Source organism: Schistocerca serialis, chromosome 7 (assembly GCF_023864345.2).
Source record: "Schistocerca serialis cubense isolate TAMUIC-IGC-003099 chromosome 7, iqSchSeri2.2, whole genome shotgun sequence".
In the NCBI taxonomy this organism is placed as follows: domain Eukaryota; kingdom Metazoa; phylum Arthropoda; class Insecta; order Orthoptera; family Acrididae; genus Schistocerca; species Schistocerca serialis.
Window position 1 is genome coordinate 376,445,837 of NC_064644.1, and position 17,179 is coordinate 376,463,015.

General features: G+C 40.8%; 1 pseudogene; it reads right to left on the bottom strand.

Annotated features, from left to right (window-relative positions):
- The window catches only part of LOC126413105 (myrosinase 1-like), a 65,568-nt pseudogene that overhangs the window by 37,656 nt on the left and 10,733 nt on the right, over window positions 1–17,179 (bottom strand).

A 17,179-nucleotide genomic window follows, 5' to 3' on the forward strand; every position in this document is an offset into this window, starting at 1 on the left:
GATCTGAGCGAATGGATGCGCAGCGCAACCGATGCCACAAAGAGTCGGGAAATTATAGAAGGGTTTTGTAGTGCAGGTTGTGCTTAAAAATAAATGTTCAGAACAATTTCTACACGTTGAGCCATTACCGAGTTAATTATCATTGACGTTAGCCATTCGGGCCGTGGCGCCCGCAAATTCAAGCGGCCCGCCAGATACTTGTTCTCATAGCATAGGTTATGGCGCATAAGACTGTTTATCCTTAGTTCGGGTTCCATTCTTACTATGATTCCATGTCCAATTTTTGTATCACTCCCTTATACGGTTTTAGGAAACCAAACGAAGAACACTTTTGGCGACACCGTCTCTGGCGGGCAGTTTGAGTTTGCGCGCGCAGCGGCCTGATCGGTTAACTTCAAGGTTAATTAACTCGGAAATGAGGCAACGTGTCGAATCTTTTTACTTAGCAAATACTTCTCTATACAACCTACCTTGCAATGCCCTAATGAGCTTTTCAAAGCATTTCTATTACTCTGTATAAAGGACAACGAAAATATAGGAGATATTTGACTATTAAGCCCAGCAGTGTTGTTGGTTTCAAAGCCTGTGGTATCACCCTTGTGGCTGACGGATTTCAGGATCAAAATAGTCAGTTATTTTGCCGCTTTGCCTCTTGAATCTTAACTGACACTTCATATCACGTCAAGAATGCTTTCTAATCCTCCAGCATCACACTGTCAAACAAACAGTGCTGTTTCTTCGAAAGTTTTCCTGGAGAATCTGTTTAAATTCCTTTCGAGTGTACGACTCAGCAAGCTTTCTGGTTCTGCTCAACATACAGGCAACGAAACTTGCCGATGAAACGAATTCCAGCGTCGAGAGACTCAATATCTACTGCTGTTAACACTGGGATGGTGACATGATTCAGTTAGAAAATTTCATTAGAAATAATTATATAAGCTGAACGAAAATGTGATAGGAACAATTTATGTCACAGTCATATCCCGACAGTACTAGAAATGTTATATCGACAGTTGTTGAATCCAAAGTATCCTCCACTGCTGTGTATTTGGAGACTCACCCCTAATGTATTCAATCTCTTCCTGTGTGAATTTTGGTAGCCTTCAGTGGTTTCGTCCCTCACGAGCACTGTTGTCATCCCCTAACTGTTGCACCACAAGTGGGTAATCCCCTTCCTCAGTGTAGATTGGGTGTGCGAAGATACCCATCTGCAGAACAGGATGAACATTAGTTTTCCTCACTGTCAAAAAATTCTCATATGTAGGCTTCATAACTCGCGTGATTGCTATCCGTTGAAGACTCTAAGGTACTAGCAATACACGGAAAATTTAGAGAACCTCCAACTGGTTGACAGCAGGGCTGAAACACCCACCTGAAACTGTCGTGCTCGTTCACTGGCATCGTTTCCCCCTTCTGTGTTACTCGCCGGTTCAAGCCCATCCGTATTAAGTGTGATTACCACACTACCTGTAAAGTATACCAAACCATACACATATACAGTGTGTTTCAAAAATGACCGGTATATTTGAAACGGCAATAAAAACTAAACGAGCAGCGATAGAAATACACCATTTGTTGCAATATGCTTGGGACAACAGTACATTTTCAGGCAGACAAACTTTCGAAATTACAGTAGGTACAATTTTCAACAACAGATGGCGCTGCGGTCTGGGAAACTCTATAGTACTATATTTTCCACATATCCACCAAGCGTAGCAATAATATGGCGTAGTCTCTGAATGAAATTACCCGAAACCTTTGACAACATGTCTGGCGGAATGGCTTCACATGCAGATGAGATGTACTGCTTCAGCTGTTCAATTGTTTCTGGATTCTGGCGGTACACCTGGTCTTTCACGTGTCCCCACAGAAAGAAGTCACAGGGGTTCATGACTGGCGAATAGGGAGGCCAATCCACGCCGCCTCCTGTATGTTTCGGATAGCCCAAAGCAATCACACGATCATCGAAATATTCATTCAGGAAATTAAAGACGTCGGCCGTGCGATGTGGCTGGGCACCATCTTGCATAAACCACGAGGTGTTCGCAGTGTCGTCTAAGGCAGTTTGTACCGCCACAAATTCACGAAGAATGTCCAGATAGCGTGATGCAGTAATCGTTTAGGATCTGAAAAATGGGCCAATGATTCCTTTGGAAGAAATGGCGGCCCAGACCAGTACTTTTTCAGGATGCAGGGTCGATGGGAGTGCAACATGGGGCTTTTCGGTTCCCCATATGCGCCAGTTCTGTTTATTGACGAAGCCGTCCAGGTAAAAATAAGCTTCGTCAGTAAACCAAATGCTGCCCACATGCATATCGCCGTCATCAATCCTGTGCACTATATCGTTAGCGAATCTCTCTCGTGCAGCAATGGTAGAGGCGCTGAGGGGTTGCCGCATTTGAATTTTGTATGGATCGAGGTGTAAGCTCTGGCGCATGAGACGATACGTGGACGTTGGTGTAATTTGGACCGCAGCTGCAACATGGCGAACGGAAACCCGAGGCCGCTGTTGGATCACCTGCTGCACTAGCTGCGCGTTGCCCTCTGTGGTTGCCGTACGCGGTCGCCCTACCTTTCCAGCACGTTCATCCGTCACGTTCCCAGTCCGTTGAAATTTTTCAAACATATCCTTTATTGTATCGCTTTTCGGTCCTTTGGTTACATTAAACCTCCGTTGAAAACTTCGTCTTGTTGCAACAACACTGTGTTCTAGGTGGTGGAATTCCAACACCAGAAAAATCCTCTATTCTAAGGAATAAACCATGTTGTTTACAGCACACTTGCACGTTGTGAACAGCACACGCTTACAGCAGAAAGACGACGTACAGAATGGCGCACCCACAGACTGCGTTGTCTTTTATATCTTTCACATCACTTGCAGCGCCATCTGTTGTTGAAAATTGTAACTACTGTAATTTCGAAAGTTTGTCCACCCGAAAATGTACTGTTGTCCCAAGCATATTGCAACAAACGGTGTATTTCTATCGCTGCTCATTTAGTTTTTATTGCCGTTTCAAATATACCAGTCATTTTTGAAACACCCTGTACATATACACATACATATAAATAAAATTATATGACATTGTCATGCTGAAGAAGAGAATGCTGATTGTCTGGACGAATTCTTGGAATACATCCTTTGGGTTTGTTGGGCCGTTTCTTATGCACCTATAAAGTTACGTTTGACACCCTGTTGATACACGGATACACGGTACAGTTTGGAACCCCATTGCGGCAGAGGGTTGCAAGGTGTGTCAGCAAATCGGGAAGTCATGTGAGTAATACACGTAAAATGTAATACCTCATCCGATTACGGGAAGAGAATAAAAAATTCTGAGTCACTACCTTTCAGCACACCCTCCTGTTGTATGAGGTGGCTTGCCGTCTAGACGTTATTACATCGTCCTTCAACCACTTCAGTTAGTAGGTTAGTTACAGGTTTCATAGATCATTTGAACGATTCTTTTATCGAAATGATATGGAACGAGTCAGTTTATAATGTATGTATTCTTGCATACATGATTAGTGTTAATATTAATGAACACAATAACGTTTTATTCCTACCATGCAATTACACTTAAAAATATTTTTATTAGCTACCAGTTTTGAAGTAGAAATTTATCAAAGGAATAGAAAGAGTTGTCTGGGAAAAATGACTGCAAATTAAATTTAAGACTTGCTCCGCTACTGTCAGACATTTTATGTTAGTGTGCAAATGAGCAAAAATTTTTATTACTGTCTACTGAACTCGTCTCTGAGCCACTGTCAGCTTTAACAATGAGTAATAAAGGTCATTTTCCCTCTAGTGTTGTAAGTATGTACATCACTGTTCTTCTTAAATTGTGATGGACGTTTTATAAGTTACTTCATTAGCGAAAATATGTATTGCCATGGCACAGTTAAAATATTTAGCTCCTTTGAAAGATACCTACTGATGTCCGTGAGTGAATACCACGTGCTATTTTTTGTTCTAGCTTTTTTGAATCAATACTTTCTTCCTATGTGATGAGTTACACCAGTAAATTATTCTGTATGGCAATAATAGAATGGAGATATGCAAAATAACTCAAGAGGTTGACACATTTTTTCTAAGATTAGGAATTATATGAAGAGTAAAAGTAGCTGAACTTGATTGGTGGAAAATCTCGGTAATACACTTCTTCATATTCACCTGTTCATCAGTATGAACCACCAAAAATTTGAAGCATTCTGTCCTACTTACTGACTCCTGCTAGAGTGCGACATGAATTATTGATACGATTCTGTTTGTTGTACAGAACTGAATGCAGTGTGTTTTTTTCAAAATTTAGTGATAACTCATTTGCAGACAACTTAATAATTCTTTGGAAAATATCATTTAATAACTTTTATTTCGTGTTCTCTCTAATGGGATTCATTGTAACACTAGTATCATCTGCAGAAAATAACAAATTTTTCTTGTTGAATGTTAAGTGAAAGTCATTCAGATATATAAGAAGTAGGACTTGACCCAAATTTGAACCTTGCAGGGCTCCATTTCTGATTTTTTTTTTCCAGTCGCAAAAATGTTCTACCTTTCCGACGTCTGAATTATTCAGCACAATGTATTGGATTCTGTTAGTCAAGTATGAGTGAAACCAGCTGAGTTTAAAGCCATCAATTCCATAAAACCTGTTTTTTTTTTTTAGAGAGAATAATGATCTAGAAGATCGAAGGCCTTGGGGAGAAAATATTCACAGGTGATATGTTATTATTTAATGCTTGTGGTATCAGATAAGGTAGTGTATAAATAACATTCTCAGCTGAGCAGCCTTTCTGAAATCCAGGCTGCAATATGATATATAAATTGTTTTCGAAATGTGTGACTGCATTTCAGTACATTACGTTTTCGAATATTTGGAAAAAAGAAGTCAGTAAGGAAACTGGACGATAATTGTTTAAGTCTGTCTTATCATGTTTGTAATGAAGTAGTTTAATAATTCTATGATCTGTCTGGAAAAATTGCCTGTGCCACGGATGCAACGCTTATTACTGATTATATTAAGGACATTATTAATTTGGAACAATTTGTCAGAATTCTGTATGAAATACCATCAACTCCATAAGAGCATCTGTTGTTTAGAATTTCTATAATTGTATTAACCTCAGTGAACCATATTGATGCTACTTCAAGTTGCTTAAAGGTTTGTGGAATGATATTTTTAATATATTTTCTTGTTTCTTCAACTGAACAATTTAATCCTCAATTTCCTGCTATATTTAGAAAGTGATGTTTAAAGGTGGTGAAACTTGTAAATTAGCAGTCAAAAACTTGTCATTTAGGTTAACTGTTATGTAATCGTGTACACTGACTGGCTTTCTTGTCTTGCATTTGACAATGTCCCATATAGCTTTAATCTTATTGTCTAAATCATTTATTTGGCTCAGGACATGCACACATCTGGATAATTTAATGAATTTCCTTTTAAGTTCTACAGCGTTTTATGCAGTATGCAAGTAATGCGGAATCTCTGTTTATCCTGGCCCTTGCATAAACTTTTCCCTTCCTCTTCCATGAGATTTGATATGTTAGTTATTCATGACTTACTTCTTTTTAATGAATCTTTTGGATAATTATTCACGAAAGTAACTTTCAAATATTGACACAAATTTAGTATGGAATAAATTGAACTGGATATTTGCATCTCTTCTGAGATGTACCTAATCCCATTGCACCCCTGTTACGTAACACATAAGTAAGCCACACTGCTTTATACGAAACTGTCTCCAAGTTGTGAGGTGCCATAGAGATTATTTCTATTTATTGTCCATTATGATCAAATAGTCTATTAGCAACTGGGTAGACACAGTTATTTCACCATGAGCACTGTTTATAAAAAGGTTGTGAAGTGCCATACTATTTATTTCTACTAATTGTCCATTACGATCATATAGTCTTTTAGCAACTGGGTAGACATAATTGTTTCATCCTGAGCACTGTTCGCAAAAAAGTTATCATTCAATGTTCTACATTCTTGCTGCACATGAGTTGAGAATTGACTGCTGAAATTGGATTGAAACATCCAAATTGTAATTCTGATCTGTACCTTTTAAGAAATGTTTAGTGTAATCTCCACAACTACTAACTTTTCCTTCTTGTCTGGCAGGCAGATAAATAATGCATCTGGAGATCTCATAAATAACTGTAAGTTTTGTAGAAGAGACCAGTTGAGTTTTACAATTATCGAAGAAGTATTCTGGAGTAACAACTCACAAGCACATACTTCTGGGTTTTGATCAACATAAAAACTATTTGTTTCAATATTTTTTGAATGTGTGTCCCATTTTTCATATGCTGCAATTCCTCCTTTTTCTATGTTAATTGTAGATTAAAATGTTGCAAGTCTTCAATCTCTGATATTTAACTTCTCTATCACTGTGGTTATATCCTATAAGTATTTTCCACATCTTCTAGGCATAAAGTAAGCTCATCTATATTGTTTTTGACCCTCTATTGTTCTGATGAAACAAATAAGCTTTATTTTTATGGAAGATGTTAAGTGTATAATAGCGTTGTATTGCTTTACAAAGATGCATCATTACACGAAGAGCACCCGACTAACTTCGCCGTTTCCTAAATGATTGTTCCCTGGCTTTTGGAGATAGCAATCTGCCCATTGTCAGAGTCACTTAAGTAGGTTGATTTCACGATCGATAGCCCTTGTCATTACCGTAAGCATTCCCCAACCATCTATGCTGTACTTCCCTTGTCGCCAGTGTCACGGTGGACAGTAGTTATATAGTTCTGTTCTCTTGAGGCACTGACCATTCTGTGATGCTCTGAACTCTTCATCATACAGATGCCAGACCCGTGCGTGTGCTTTGATGACGGTGTGTGTCGCTAGGTAGTCACCAATGCCCGACGCTGGCTGAGAAGGGGCGATACCTTCCGCCGCGTAGCCGTTAACGAAGACAGCAGGCTCGTTAAATGTGATCCACCACTTCACCTATGTAACCGTATCGCATCATTACGCTCGGTAAAGTGAACGTGGTTCAAGCCTCTAAGAAATTTTAAAGTTTTACTCACCCTATCACCGAAGTTTTGAAAGAGTATCCCTGCATATTAAACGAAGTAGTCGACCAGCGTCTCGTTGGGCCGGCCTCCGATGTACTGCAGTGCTTGAGGGAGATCGAAGTTGTACATTGTAACCTGCAGACAGTGTAGTGTAGTGTAAAACTTGATGAAGTTTTTGGTCAAGTAATCAAATTAGGCCTAGTGGTGTTGAGGGATGCTGGGACAGCGATGTAGGCTTGTAGTTTTCTAATGATGCCTGTAATCTTTTGTGGTAACTGGTGTTTTGAGGACACAAGGTGATGACCTGATACGAGACCAATTCTTTTTTCGACCTCCGATTGGTCGCCAAGTTAAAACTACAGTGAAAATCCGATGAAGCGTTGCGCAGATATGTTGCTCTAGTATACGTGTCGATCGCGTCACAGCGTGTTTTTCAGTTCTGAGCGCATTGTGAGCATACAAAGCTGCTTAGAACAATAGAATTCCTGTCGGGTGTAAAGTGTCTGTCGAGGCGTCCGGTTTGATTTCATGTAGCCAACATAACGTAAATGTCATGAGTTTCATTCCTCATGACAGTGCTCTGCCGCATACTCCAGGTGCAGCAACGACGCATCTGCAGCGTTTTCGGTGGGAAGTGATCGCCCACCATACAGCCTGGACTTGCTCCCTCTGATTTCCGTATCTTCGCTCACGTGAACCGTTGGCTATGAGGACAACGAGCTGCTGACTAACGTAAGGAATTGTAGGAAAGCACAGGTGGGTGCCTTCTACGAAGAGGTTATTGGAAAGTTGGCGAAGAAGCTGCAAGGTGTGACTAAATGTTTCTAATACAACATTTTTGATATTCATCGTGCTTTACATTTAGTGACCAATCGGAAGTTGGAACGAAAATAGCGCTTGTATTATGCTACATCAAGAATATTGCTTCCGTTAAGAAACGAGGATGCAATCGTTTTTAATGTGAGGTTAATATCATCATAAGAATTACTCCAAATGATGGATGCCGAATATAAAAATGGGTGCAGAAATGAACAGGTTGCAAGAACGATCCAAAGATAATAGCAGTTCAATAAATGACGGACAAACTCTGCCTCAACGTGCGGAAGGTATGACAGATTTGAACTGCGGTAGTTGAAATATGGCTTAATATGTTAACTATAGCTGTCCTTACGCTAGCAACTTTAAGTCTAAGTTAATAATGAAAATGTACATTCTCTTATTGTGTCGTTTTCTTGATCTCTTATGTGTGCAATGGATTCATTGGAACTTCCATACACTAAACTGTTGGATATCTGTAAAGTGGCACTGATACAAAAGGGAAAGCAACGTCCCAGCATCAGCTTGAGAGGGGAACGCTTGGTTATGTTCACCAAGGGTAAAGACGGACATCAGACATTGTCTTACCGAGGGAAGTCATGAACCGTTCGCAAGAACTGTTTCAGTGTAACTAAGCGGAATGTAACTACGGAGCCGCGTGGGATTAGCCGAGCGGTCTCAGGCGCTGCAGTCGTGGACTGTGCGGCTGGTCCCAGCGGAGATTCGCGTCCTCCCTCGGGCATGGGTGTGTGTGTTTCTCCTTAGGATAATTTAGGTTAAGTGTCAGCTTAGGGACTGATGACGTTAGCAGTTAAGTCCGATAAGATTTCACACACATTTAAACATTTTGTAACTACGGAAATACCAAAAGGAATTTGAGATCTCTCTCCCGTTATGCTTCAAACAATCACAACAATCGACGATAATGTCAAATGTACTAGAGTTAGTAAAGTTACTTTGCTATTTACCTCACTGAGACTGCTTGTACCACATATACCAGTCCAGTAATAATACCATTTTATAATTTACTTTGTGAATGCGTATCATGGAACACCGCTCGTTTGGGACGGATACCAGTGAGCTGACGTTAAATGGGCGTCGGCAACCACCATGGCTGATTTTTTCTTTTGTTGTTCTCGCAAAGGCTAACAGTACGTTGGAATAGAATATTAAATTAACCGCTTTACAACTAGCTGTGGAAAATAGATGTACGAAGTAGTTACGTCCGGACGCCATTTCCATGATGTCACCTGTACAGAAAGAAACTTCTCCGCATCCTTAAAGTGCACACAGTCGGCGTAACTGTCCTTAAATTAACGTAAAAGCCTGTAGATCTTCCTCCAGTCCAAGATGTTTCAAAAAGAGCGACCTGATAGTTACAAAACATGGGACGTGCCGGCAGGGAAATGTGCGTTGTTTGAATGGCTTAGAGTTTCAGAAAATCACCGTTGGATGTTAGTCTTCTCAGTTTTCAGTCAGCCAGAAGTGAGATGGCGTCCGCTCAACAGAGGGAGTTTTGCATGCTGTAGTCTGCGAAGAGTAAGTCAGAGATTTCGCTGCAGAGTGTTTTCTGTCGGCGTTTTGACATTGATCCGCCTGCACACAAAACCATTCGTAGCTGGTATCGGTAATCTGAAGAGACAGGATTCTTGTGAGAAGATCAGTGACCAGGTCGACCTTGAACTTCTCATGACATGGTGGAATGAATTCGTCAAACATTTAAACGGAGTAAACGAAAGTCTACTCGCTGCTCAAGGAGAGATCTGGTAATGCCTCATACGACCCTCTGGCGAATGTTAAAGCATCGTTTGGTTTGTGGAACACAGAGACTACAATTGGTGAAAGTTCTTCGGGTTGCTGGTGAAAGAATCCGATTAACTTCAACAACGCTCTGTTAGAGGACATGGAATGCGATACATTTGTACCACGATTAATTTTCAGTGATGAAGCAACATTTCATGTTAGCGGTGAAGGAAACCGACATAACGTGCGCATGTTGGTACTCCAGGACCGACATGACATTTCTGAGCACGAGAGATATTCACCTAAAGTGAACCTTTTTGTGCCATTTCTCGTGAAGAAGTATGTGGTCCCTTCTTTTTTAAGGAAAATACACTGATCGGAATGAGCTATCTTCAACTGCTGCAGAATTAGCTTTCTCTGAAACTTCAGGAGAATTCTGGTAAGGTCATTTTCAAATAGGATACAACTCCGCCTTGCTGGTACAACAACGTACGTCACTTTCTAATTACTCTCTGCCCCAACGCTGGATGCGGCACAAGGGACATCGAGACACTGATCTCCATACTGGACCCCATGCGGTTTTTATTGTGGAGATCTGTGAAGGAAAGTGTGTTCGCCTTCCCCCTGCTCGTGATACAGAATAAGTGCAGAGCAGAATAACAGCCGCCACATCTTCTGTAAAACCAGATACATTGTGTAAAGTTTATGACAGATTTAGCTATCGTCCAGCCGCTGTTCGTTCGGCTGCTGGTGGACACATGGAGTATTTATAATACCACAGTTAATAGTTTAAGATTTTCTGAGTGTTTTGCAATTCATCCAATATTTTTAGTATATTTTTATAAAATACTATGGAGTTTTAAATTCAGGTCACTCTTTTTGAAACATCCTATATATCAAAGATAGCTCCGTTTCTCCTGCCTACAGAAGGACGTCTAGTAACATCAAAAGTTTCACAACGTGAACTCAGTCATAGTAGTCAAAAATGACTGTAGCAGAAAATGATTTAACGATGCCGTTATATAACTTCCTAAGATTAAAAGTGTGTGGAGAACTGGGAATCATACTTGATCTTTTAAGTCTCAGTTGGACTTGAAGTTATGAACCTACAGTGTAGCTCGACAAGAAGGTCTTTACACTACGGAATTGTTTCAGGGTCAAAATATTCAGTGGTTGACTTTAAGGACGTGTGAGAAATACATGAACTTTCTTCTATTGTTACTATTTCTTACTGTGTGTGTTGCACACCCTTAGGACCAATGAAGTCATCATTATACGTGCCGAGAACTCTTGGTACGGAAATAGTCTGTCGCATCCACAGAAGTAGTAGAGAACGAACCAGTATGTGTATCAATCGAACTGGCAGGCCTCATCGAACTTTCCCCGTTGAAGAAATTTGTGCCACCTATGGCTAACCGTGACAGAAGAAGTAGTTTTGGTGTACAGTTTCCGTTGACTAGGTTCTGTGCTACTGTCTACGGTTGAGTCTTCTTTCCACACTGGAATATGGATATGTTGCACTGCTGAGTCTATTCGTCAGTTAGATAGAACAGTTAAGCTCACTAGCCTCCAAGGAACTATGCAAGACGATTAGGTGACGTGTTGGAGAAATGTAGCAACTCACCCAATTTTTTCTTATTGCTTTCAACAGCACAATCCTTGCACTAAACAAATACGTTATCAACAAAAAAACTTTATCTGAAACAGTGACTGACGATACATGGCATGAAGTAACATCCACGCTGTAGGTCTAGGCCGCGATAGACATGAGCTGATTTCCACATGACGCCGTTTCCTCTTATTCTCCTCCGTCCTCTTCTCTTACGATCTCCGTCTCACCCCTGTCTCTGTTTAATTCGTCCACCCTTCCCGCCCTGCCCCCTCCCCCCACTGTCTGTCTCCACCTATTTTCTCTCTCTGTCCATCCTCAACTAAACCTTTTGTTCATTTCCTCCATTGCCCTCTCTTAATCCATCTCTCCCTGCCTGTGTATCTCCTCCCTTTATCTCCTCCTCCCCTTTCTCTCTGCACATCTCCTCCTCCCTTCTCTCTGTCCTTCTCCCCCTGTCCCTGTCCAACTCCCCCTCTTTCTTTATTCTGTCCATATCTTCCTGTCTCCTCTCTCTGCCCATCTTCTGCTCGTTCCCATCTCGGCCCCACACCCTCATTGGTCCCATCTGATATTCCATCATATCTGTGACCATACCCTCCTCTCCTTCTGTGTCTCCTCACCTCTTCCTCTGCCATTCTCTTTTCCGGTTATCAACCTCGCTCTAGCAGTATTTCTTCCCAGATAATAATTTGCGTAAGACATTTGGCTGAAGCAGATACAGGAGTTTAGGTGTTCTTTACCCGGAGCTTTGCCAGAGTGCACATATACCACACAGATTGAACATGTATCTCACATATTTCTACACATATTTCATCTGTATCTGTAGCGAATTTCGTCCTGCAGTTTCGATTTCACGCAGCTCGGCGTCTATGACATTACAGCTCCTGAATACTGTATCGTATAATGATGTAAGTTTGCAGGCGCATTCAGTGGTATATTATTAAGGAGTACGTTAAATATTTTGCGAATAGAGTTAGTGTCAGATAAATAATACATTTAAACGTCAAGCATGCAGTTGTTGACGCATCTCAGCATTTGTTCAAAAATTGGTTAAAATGGCCCTGAGCACTATGGGACTCAACTTCTCAGGTCATTAGTCCCCTAGAACTTAGAACTAGTTAAACCTAACTAACCTAAGGACATCACACACATCCATGCCCGAGGCAGGATTCGAACCTGCTACCGTAGCGGTCTCACGGTTCCAGACTGCAGCTCCGTTAACCGCACGGCCACTTCGGCCGGCTCAGTGTTTGTACCGTCATATCTCCCGAACAATGTGTCATACGAAAATATAATTTTGCATGCACATTCAGCGGTATGTCTAAATACTGTCTGAAGAATGTGTCCTGAAAACAGTAATCAGTAATAAATTAAAACTTCAGGCCTGGTGCGGCAGTTCTGCTGCATGAAGAGCGAAAATTTATTAAGTGAGAAACTTTTGTCCTTTCATTAGTTTTGGGGATTGTCATCGAGAAAAAATTTCATAATGTTTTGAAATTATATGCAAAGTTTGTTGCAAATCACTAAGCGCTCTCAACCTCAAATACTGGATAAATGAAGTCTGCGCTTTCAAGCGTCGTGAGCAACACTACTTTTTCATCTCCTCTCTCCGCCCCTCAACCCCCACCCCCCGCCCTCTCCCCTTTGATAGGCTGCACACAGTGAGTGATATGTGTAGAGAGTATGGTAGAAATCGCTCCTGCACTTTAGAACGAAATGTGTAACATACATACAGACACAGATTCATATACACATACATAAGTACATAATATGTATAGATATACGACGAGTATATAGTATTACTTATTTTTTCCTACATAACTGGCTTATTACATATATATAAATTATAAAGGTCATATAATCCCATATTTTTGCTTATGTTAATTGTTATTGCTTATTATATGTTATCATTACAGAAACGTACCTGTTACAAAACTGCTATTGTTCCCTCACCCCATTACCCAAATTCTAATATTTGTGTTACTATTAACATTACTACTATTCTCGTCGTGAGATTTGGCACGTGGTTAAATTACTGGGTTCAGGTTTGGTAAACAAAGATTTAAATCTCGGTCTAATCATTCATAATGAAGTTTCCCTGTGTTTCCCTAAATCGATTAAGGAATTGTGTTCACTAAGGAGCCAATGGCGGATTTCTTCATAAAGCTTTGATAGTTTTCTCTAGTGTGCCCTGTCTGCGTAAACATCGCCGTGGACGGTTCTTAAATTATAATCTTCCTTCAGTTTCACTTGGTCTCATGATTTCACCAAATGTGCCCACCGTTTCCTTGTAGAACTAATGTGATCAAATTGCGGACGGTTTTCTTTTTCCCTTTTTAATGGTCCTGGGACTAATCCAGCAGAGCTCAGTTGTATTGCCTGAACACAGAACGGCAATGTCGTTCCATTGAAGGGTAGGAACGTATACACCGCCGCAGAAACTATGTTTCTGATACCACTCTCACTAACTCAATGGAATACTCGTTACCGTTTTCTTCATTGGTTACCGAGGTCAGTTGCCTTCAGCATCTGCATAGGCTGTTGACTAACGGGGAAAGTTAGAAACAGTCGTATAGTTGAATCTCTTGTAATATCTCTTCTGGTTACCGTTGATATTATAATTGTCGCACTGTCAAAGGCGCGGAGAACTAATTGTTTCTCACAGTAGTTTTGGAAACAATTTCCCTTATTTTTGACCTTGCACCAGTGCATACTTGCGTTGCTGGCCGTTCGCAACTCATGGTCCGAAGTACCAAGTGACACAATCAGCACTATATTTTGCCGTTCTTTCTACTGAATACAAAAGAGTTGCATATGTGCTACACTCATTAAGGCAGTGAAACAAACAACCCGACACGAAGGGGGTTATGTCTCAGTACCTATATGATGTTACGGAAAAATTCAAATTTTTTTTTCTGCCTTTATCACGAGAGGCTCAAAAATTCTGTTATAGCTGTAAAAAATTTGAATCGTTCATTTTTTTCATATTGTAATCATCAGTCTACTGCACGTAGATGTCTGTAAATGCAAGAAAGGGGTACTGCAGGAGATGAGGCTAGTGGACACTGTCAGTTGTTACTTACCACAGGCTGAATTCCATTGGCAAGCAGCTCGTTGATGAGGTTGTTGTAATAGTCGATACCAAGCTGATTGATAACGTCCACGTCCCCGGTAGGCAACACACGTGGCCAGGAAATCGAAAATCGATATACGTCTGCCTGTTCAACAAAAGTGTCTTAATGGTTGTGACAAAAACATTGGGGACTGATGGCTGAAATTTCGCTGTTAATTTATTTAGTGGCGCTGAACTCATAGAATAAGACACATCAAAAATTATAACTACCTAATTAACCAACACTGTTGGGCTTAATAGGTAGAAGAATAAACTATTCGTCGAAGAACAATTATACTTGGTTACGACGTATATACATTATCTAACAAACAAACCAAAAAAGTTCAGAATATTTCAGATAAAACTACCTAGTCTCTTTAGAATCTAAGATAATATTTCAGGAAATGACCCTGAAATGTAGTTTATCCTCCTAAGAAGCTGTAAGGACCATTAATCAAGTACTTGAAATAGACAGCGATGGAAACGAATTATATGAGAAAGAAATTTATGTAATATATTACTATGGTATCTTGTAGTTCTTAAATAGATAATTAGCTACGAAAGTGGACATTGAAAATTGAGAGGAGCTTAATGCATAGGTTACGAGGTACTGTACGCGTAATAGCTCGTCACTCGCTACTAACTGAAGAGAATTTTTTCAGGAAATCACTTATTACCTTCAATAAAACCAACCCCCCCCCCCCCCCCATGAACCATGGACCTTGCCGTTGGTGGGGAGGCTTGCGTACCTCAGTGATACAGATAGCCGTACCATAGGTGCAACCACAACGGAGGTGTATCTGTTGAGAGGCCAGACAAACGTGTGGTTCCTGAAGAGGGGCAGCAGCCTTTTCAGTAGTTGCAAGGGCAGCAGTCTCAATGATTGACTGATCTGGCCTTGTAACACTAACCAAAACGGCCTTGCCGTGCTGGTACTGCGAACGGCTGAAAGCAAGGGGAAACTACGGCCGTAATTTTTCCCTAGGGCATGCAGCTTTACTGTATGGTTAAATGATGATGGTGTCCTCTTGGGTAAAATATTCCGGAGGTAAAATAGTCCCCCATTCGGATCTCCGGGCGGGGACTACTCAAGAGGACGTCGTTATCAGGAGAAAGAAAACCGGCGTTCTACGGATCGGAGCGTGGAATGTCAGATTCCTTAATCGGGCAGGTGGCATAATTGTGGCCAGATAGATACGAAACCTACACCTACTACAGTAGTATAAGTTTATATGCCAACTAGTTCTGAAGATGAAGAAGAAATTGAAGAAATGTATGATGAAATAAAATAAATTATTCAGATAGTGAAGGGTGATAAAAATTTAATAGTCATGGGTGACTGGAATTCGGTAGTAGGGAAAGAGAGAAAAGGAAACGTAGTAGGTGAATATGGATTGGGGGGAAGAAATGAAAGAGGAAGCCGCCTGGTAGAATTTTGCAAAAAGCATAACTTAATCATAGCTAATACTTGGTTCAAGAATCATAAAAGAAGGCTGTATACATGGAAGGAGCCTGGAGATACTGACAGGTTTCGGATAGATTATCTAATGGTAAGACACAGATTTAGGAACCAGGTTTTAAATTGTAAGACATTTCCAGGGACAGATGCGGACTCTGACAACCTGTAGATTAAAACTGAAGAAAAAGGTGGGAATTTAAGGAGGCGGGAACTGGATAAACGGAAAGAACCAGAGGTTGTACAGAGTTTCAGGGAGAGCATAAGGGAACAATTGACAGGAATGGGGGAAAGAAATACAGTAGAAGAAGAATGGGTAGCTCTGAGGGATGAAGTAGTGGAGGCAGCAGAGGATCATGTAGGTAAAAACACGAGGGCTAGTAGAAATCGTTGGGTAACAGAAGAGATATTGAATTTAATTGATGAAAGGAGAAAATATAAAAATGCAGTAAATGTAGCAGGCAAAAAGGAATACAAACGTCTCAAAAATTAGATCGACAGGAAGTGTAAATGGCTAAGTAGGGATGGCTAGAGGACAAATGTAAGAATGTAGGGGTAAGATAGATACTGCCTACAGGAAAATTAAAGAGACCTTTGGAGATAAGAGAACCACTTGCATGAACATCAAGAGCTCAGTTGGAAACCCCGTTCTAAGCAAAGAAGGGAAAGCAGAAAGGTGGAAGGAGTGTATAGAAGGTCTATACAAGGGCGATGTACTTTCGGACAAAATAATGGAAATGGAAGAGGGTGTAGATGAATATGAAATGGGAGATACGATACTGCGTGAAGAGTTTGACAGAACACTGAAAGACCTGAGTCGAAACAAGGCCCCAGGAGTAGACAACATTCCATTGGAACTACTGACGGCCTTAGGAGAGCCAGTCCTGACAAAACCCTACCATCTGGTGAGCAAGATGTATGAAACAGGCGAAATATCCGCAGACTTCAAGAAGAATATAATAATTCCAATCCCAAAGAAAGCAGGTGTTGACAGTTGTGAAAATTACCAAACAATCAGTTTAATAAGTCACAGCTGCAAAATACTAACGTGAATTCTTTACAGAAGAATGGAAAAACTAGTAGAAGCCGACCTCGGGGAAGATCAGTTTGGATTCCGTAGAAATTTTGGAACACGTGAGGCAATACTGACCCTAAGACTCATCTTAGAAGCTAGATTAAGGAAGGGCAAACCTACGTTTCTGTCATTTGTAGACTTAGAGAAAGCTTTTGACAATGTTGACTGGAATACTCTCTTTCAAATTCTGAAGGTGGCAGGGTAAAATACAGAGAGCGAAAGGCTGTTTACAATTTGTACAGAAACCAGATGGCAGTTATAAGAGTCGAGGGGCATGAAAGGTAAGCAGTGGTTGGGAAGAGAGTGAGAAAGGGTTGTAGCCTATCCCCGAT